Source organism: Phasianus colchicus, chromosome 5, assembly GCF_987193195.1.
Source record: "Phasianus colchicus chromosome 5, bPhaCol1.hap1.1, whole genome shotgun sequence".
Classification (NCBI taxonomy): domain Eukaryota; kingdom Metazoa; phylum Chordata; class Aves; order Galliformes; family Phasianidae; genus Phasianus; species Phasianus colchicus.
The window spans coordinates 49,446,735-49,453,102 of record NC_143440.1 but is presented as its reverse complement, the minus strand read 5'-3'; the positions used below and the strand labels follow the sequence as shown (position 1 = coordinate 49,453,102).

General features: G+C 45.1%; 1 long non-coding RNA gene across 1 annotated transcript; it reads left to right on the top strand.

The window, feature by feature from the left end:
* The first annotated feature begins 1,007 nt into the window (after positions 1-1,007).
* Positions 1,008-4,292, top strand: LOC116228855 (uncharacterized). Its single transcript, XR_004166885.2, has 2 exons — positions 1,008-1,079; positions 1,794-4,292. It is a non-coding gene; the product is annotated as an uncharacterized LOC116228855 (long non-coding RNA).
* Positions 4,293-6,368: the final 2,076 nt, after the last annotated feature.

Here is a 6,368-nt window from a genome sequence, read left to right as displayed (position 1 = left end):
ATTGCATGCACCTGAGCTCCCCTAGATTGGCTGTATTCTGACCAGTTGCTCCATCATTCATTCAGGCCATGAATTAGCTTTTCTGCTACACATGGCAAAATACGAAAGCTTAAAATTGCACTAAACAATAAAATGTGAGAAGTAAGCACAGAGTATTACAGTGGGTATTAACATGATAAATATCCATCAGTAAGCACTCTCTCTTGGGCTTTATGAGGAGCACAAAGGATGCTTGTTCCTCAATGCACAGAGAAAACAGATCGTGGATCTGCCTGCCCTCCACACTGCTGCCTATCACGCACTCTTCTGCATCAGGTCAATGACAAATTCTGTGGGAGGAATGGTAAATTTAATATGCGGAAGGAAGCAGTGGAGTATCGCCTACAAAAGGTTGGCCCTGGCCTCCCTTGGTCTCCTGTGGAAGGACACATCACTCAATGCTTCAGGGAGGAAGAGAGGCAGGGTGTGTGGGATGCCCAGCTCATGTCCCAGCAAAAGGGCACAGGACATTGCAGAGCATCTGCCCACACTGTCTTTACACTGGATCTGCACAGTGAGCAGCACACGGTCATGAATATTGGATGTCACTTCAGTGAGTATCATAGAAACATAAAACATCCCAAGTCAGAAGGGACCCACAAGGATCATCAAATCCAACTCATGTCTCCACACAGCACCACCCAAATCTAAACCCTGTGTCTGAGTGTGCTGTCCAAACGTTCCTTGAACTCTGACAGCCCTGGGCCGTGCCCACTGCTCTGGGCAGCCTGTTCCATGCTCACTGCCTCTGGAGCAGAGCCTTTCCCTGATATCCAACCTGAGCAGGATACATAGCAGGATCTAATTTCTACCCCAGATGCTTACACATCTGTACGGGAACTGTTGATCACTGCCTGAACCTCTGATTGACCACCTGAGTCAGCCATGGAGCACAGCTGAAAGCAATTCACCTGTGTGACTGGAAGGGGTGGAGCCTGGCTCCAGCTCTCCAGACCCCATTTAAGGACTGACTGCCAGTGAGGAAGGATTTCTCTCTGGAGGTTGCTTCTTGTGGAGTTTATTGCAAGCCTACAATGCTGGTGAGCATTTTCATTTATTCTGATTGTCATACCACAATAATCTTACTTAATCTTACTGAGCCTAACATCTGTATACTTATTGACTGTATACAAATCCTATTGGGTTTCTTGTATAAAGTGCCTCTGGAAATCTGTTCCTTAACATTTTACATCTCACCCAGTTGCTCTCAGCTGGGTGCTAGGCTGCTTCACTACCTATGCAGCTGTAGTTACAGCAGTGGGGAGCAGGAGTGATGTCAGCTAACCAGATCAGATCTGGTTACTCAGTCTGCAGTTTTTCATAAGGCCAAAACAAATATCTTCCTGCCCAGTTCAGCAGGAATTTATATTTTGCATCACTGCAATTTCCATGCAGTTTAAATGGTGGATGGCTGAGATGTACTTCTTGCTTCTAATTTATGCAAATTCCATTGGATCTCTCCCAGCTGTGTGCAAAGATCTCTGCCTGCTGGGTACTAGCAGTAGCTGTGAGAGAGTGGGGAGGAGGTGGGGGGATGCAGAGAGTGATGCAGGCAGATAGCAGCACAATGGTGTCAGTGGATGACATCAAATAGCCCTAAGGGCAGTCCTACAGGCTGGCCTCCAGGCAATGGGATGCTTGCAGAGCTCCACCTGCATGTGCAACAGTGATAGATAAGAAAGTAAGTTCCAATAATCAGGATTTCATTTCATTATTGTTTTCTGATGCATCCTTTTTGTATTTCAACATGACAGATGGGGCGTGGAATAATGTCATTGCAAGAGAAGTGGATGCACTGACACAACCTCATGCAGTGTATTCAGGGAAGGGAGAGTAAGGGATGAAAGCAAGATACAGCTGGCAGCAAGCAGAAGAATAACAGCATCCCCCTGAAATATACATCACCTATATATATATATATCCCCCTACATACATCATTATTCTGCACCTGCGAGTCCTTAATATCAATCTGGTTTGTTTTTCTTTAATTTAATTTATTAATAAGATTTTTATTAGCCACTATTGAATCTGAGATTTGTATTCAAGAAAGGAAATGTCTCCATCATCTCCTCTGATGTCACCCCAGAGAGAAGATTAGAAGATTAGCTGTGTCAGCTGACACCAGCCCAGCGGCAGCGAAAATAATTTTGCACATTCAAAGAGAATGAGGGAGAAATTCCTCCAAGAAATGTGAGCCTGACAGAGGCAATTGTTGGCTCACAACAAGAATGCTTTGTGCAAATGTGCAGATATACAGTAAATAAAATAAGCAGATCAAAGACTTGGAAGAAGATTCTTCTTAAGGAAGAAATAAGTGGATGGTCTCAATCTCAGCGGTGTTTTGGTCTCACCTGATTTACAAGCAGTTGCATTCCTGGAGGATGAGTTACAAAAGGCCATTGAAATTACATGAGGAAATATAAATGCTACATTTAAAAAATAAAGTTGGAGGACTGAGGCAGAATTTGTGTTCCCATCAATTTGTAGGAGCTATTCATGCACAGTGCAATTAGTGCTAATGGGATTTCCCTCTGCTGATGTTCCAGATGTTAATGAAATGCCTCATGTTGAACTTAAAAAGCAAAAGAGAAATTCTACAATTAGGTTTGATCTTGATTTCTCTGGATTTAGTGGCTTTACTGTGGACTATTTCAGTGGAACTGAGGCTTGCACAGCTGAGCGTGGCTGTATTCACTCTGCATAGATCTTGTGGAAAAGGGAGTGTTGAGCTCTGAATGTAAATATTATGGTATCATGTTTGGGTTTGCAGAGAAGGTGAGAGTCTTGCAAACCTGATTTGGCAGCTGCGAAAATAACACTCCGGCAAACAGATGTTCTCTGTGATGAGGGAAGTCTTTTAAAAGATTCACAAATTAATGAGAACTGCCAGGATTTTAGTGGTTCCTACCAGAATTCCTATAAATCAGCCTAGCTGAGTAAGGAGGCAGGGATGAGAGGAATCAATAACCTCACCAAACAGCCTGTATACCCAAGGTTAGCTGACAAAGGGCTTCAGAGCTGGGAAATCCCAAGAGGAATTAAGGAGGTACAATATCATCCTTCCTGAAGGCAAAAGCTGCAACATCAGTTGTGTGCAGTAAGTGCTCTGGGGGCTAATTGCAGCCAGCAGCAATCAGGGATATTGGCTCAGCAATGAGGAGATGTGAGGTGTCAGCACTCTGTGTTATTGGCTCATCCTGGCAGCACTGAAGTGGGGGAAGTGAAGCTCCCTACTTCACCTGCAGGTTGATAACACAACTATCAAGGTATTGTGCTCCCACCTGCCTTCAGCCCTGATGGAAACCAGCCCTGAGCTGCATGTTGCCCAGAGGAGTGGTGGAGTCACAATCCCTATAGATTTTCAAGAGCTTTGTAGGTGTGGCACTGAGGAACATGGTTTGGTGAGCACAGTGGGGATGAATTGACGGATGGGCTAGGTGATCTTAGTGGTCTTTTCCAAAGTTAGTGATTCTATAATTCTAACAGAGTGGTTACAAGAGTTGAAGACATTCACACCTTCAAAATACTGCCTCCCAATTGCTAGTCTTAACTTCGTGAATTTCTGCCTACTTAGAGTCGTGTCAAACTTAGATTTCACCAGCCCAGCAGAAATCATGCCATGAAAATTGTCACTGTTAAATGGTAGCCTTGGTGGGTCAACAAAAGGTCTGTGTTTCATCCCATGCTTGTAGGAGCAAACTACACTCCAGCTGTGGGCAAATACATCCCCTAGAATGGGATTGAACAAGCAGCAGGTGATGGGCTGCATAATCATGGCCAAAACCACAGCTGACAAGCACTTCTCTTGCAACCTTGTGCTGTGAAAAATTGTCTGTGATTTCCTCCTCATAGGTGTTCCTCTATCCTGTGTCTTCTGGAATAGCCAGCAGCAGAGTGAGCACCAGAGAGCAGCAATAATCTCTGACCAATCTCTCCACTCATCTGCTCCACCAGGCACTGTTCTTTCCAGCACTGGGTGTGGGCCTATTGGGCAAGGAAACAGAATTAATTAAGGAATTGCTAATGGAATCAGACCTGAACAACAGAGAAATTTATTTATTAGGTTATCTATGAATGCAACATGATGTACTTTACAATCCACTTTCATTTGCTGCTTTGCAATCATTTGTCAAGGGCGCCTGCCAGCAGGAATGACCAGGGAGGAGCTTTCATTTGTAGTCATGTGGGAATGCCTCCACCTTACAATAAACACAGCTACAATTAACGGAAGCAGTGACCTTGTTGGCAATTTCTGCAAAGAGGACAAGACTCCATGGGAATAACAAATAAAGCAGATTATTATCACTTAGGTGACCTTTGTGAGTCACACAGGGGCTGGAATGAGTTGCAGGGGCCATCTCAAGGCTCCTGCTGCCACCATAAGGAGAGGTCCCAGGGAAGGGATTTTCCCAATATCACTCATCATGGGTGAGGGGCAAGCAAAGGAATTCATGGAACCAGGCTGTCAGACTGCAAAAATGAAAGTTGCAATGATGCCAACATGCAAAAAAAAAAAAAAAAAAAAAAAAGGAAAAAAATCTTTTCATTCATTGCTCATGAAAAATGTGAGAATCTCAATTTTTTTTCCTTTTTACTAGAAATCTCAGTGAATGGAAAGATATTTTCTCCCAGCAGGCTGATCACTTAAGGGATTTGGTCAGTAGCAACTGCTGCAGGACTGCTGGAAAAGGGGCTTCAGGTACGTGTATCCTTTCACTTGCTTAGCCAACCACAGCCTGGCCAGATGTGCACTGAAAGGCTGCAGGCACTTCAGTGACTCTTTTCAAGATACTCAATGCTGCTGCAGCAAAGTGCTTCTGTCAGTGCACAAGCAAATGCCACAGCCTGCCCTGGAAGCTCAAGGAAGAATACGTTTCAAATTGTAGGGGCAATAATCCTTGTGATTTCCTAGTTTGGTGCACGAAGCTGCTCTTTCCTTCTCAGTCCCAGCTCTGCTCCAGGACTGGCTGTCTCCTGTTTTCATTTCTGTACACAGGCATCACAGCTTGCTGCATGGGGCAGCCAGGGGAATCCCAGGGCTTTAATACCAGCGAGGCCAAGAGCTTCCATCCTGGGCAGTCTCATAGCCCCAGGGCTGCCCCTTGCAGAGCTTAGCTGTGACTGTCCATGGGCCTTTACCCCAGGCACAACATCATGCTGTTCTTCTCACCATGTCCTGGATCCAGTCCTTACCTATTGCTTTATTAATCTACAGAAATGACATGAGCTGCTCAGGGATCCTGGTGTTCCCGGGGCACGCTGTCAGTGCATAGCACTTAACATCTCATTACAAAATTACACTTAAAAGTTACAAAACCTTCTTAATGAGAAGATATTAAGCTTGCAAGGAATAGATCAGAGAAATACAAAGGCTGCGGAGCTGAAATTTAATCCACCATTGATCTTTTAGTTAGGAAAGTAGCAGAGGCCCAAGAGCAATCTGTCTCACAGCAGAGCCCACATCTAAGGAAACACCACTTACGAATCACAGAATCATAGAATCATAGAAAGGTTGGAAAAGACCTCCAAGATCACCCAGTCCAACTGCACACCCAGCATACTTCGCCTCTAAACCATGGCCCTTAGTACAACATATATGGTCAAATGTCAAGTTGTTTGTTTTGCAAAGGGCAGTGAGGCAATCATATTTCTGTTTGGAGTTTCTCCTCAGAGAGAAGGAAGAGTAAGCCAAGCAGTTTTCCTTTCAGTATGCATGCATTCGGAAACAGCTGCTCAGTTCCCAAATGTTATGGCTTTCCTGTCTCCCCATGGGCACAGCATCCCCAAACACCTTCCTGACACAGCATTCACAAACACCTGCTTCCTCTGAGAGCCCCTGGCACCTCAACAGCTGAGATGAATACCCACCTGTCTGAGGAGAGAGCTTGGCATTGTGCTTTCCTGCAGCTTAATGTCCCTTTTCATCCCAGTTTCCTCAAGTAACATGACTCACACAGTCCCTTCTGTAATAAGTCCTGCACCTGCTGGCTGGTTCCAAGATCCAGGATGGGGATGAGATTTGCCTGGTTGAAGACTGTAGCACCAGAGATAGGCTATGAGCATGAGGGGGTTTCCATCAGCCCATGTGCATGGCCATGCAGCACACGCAGCACCATAAACATAAATCCCACATGGATGTGTGATGGGGCCATGGGTTTGAGATGGGTGGCTGCCAGGGGGACAAGGTTGTGGATGACCATTGTGATGTGCTGGGGTTGTGATGGATAACCCAAGGGGCAAGCTGGTGTTGCCACAATCAGAAAGATTGGCACAAAGGAAGGACAAAAAATATTTCACCTTCACCTTCCTCATTTCCACTGCTAGCCCTC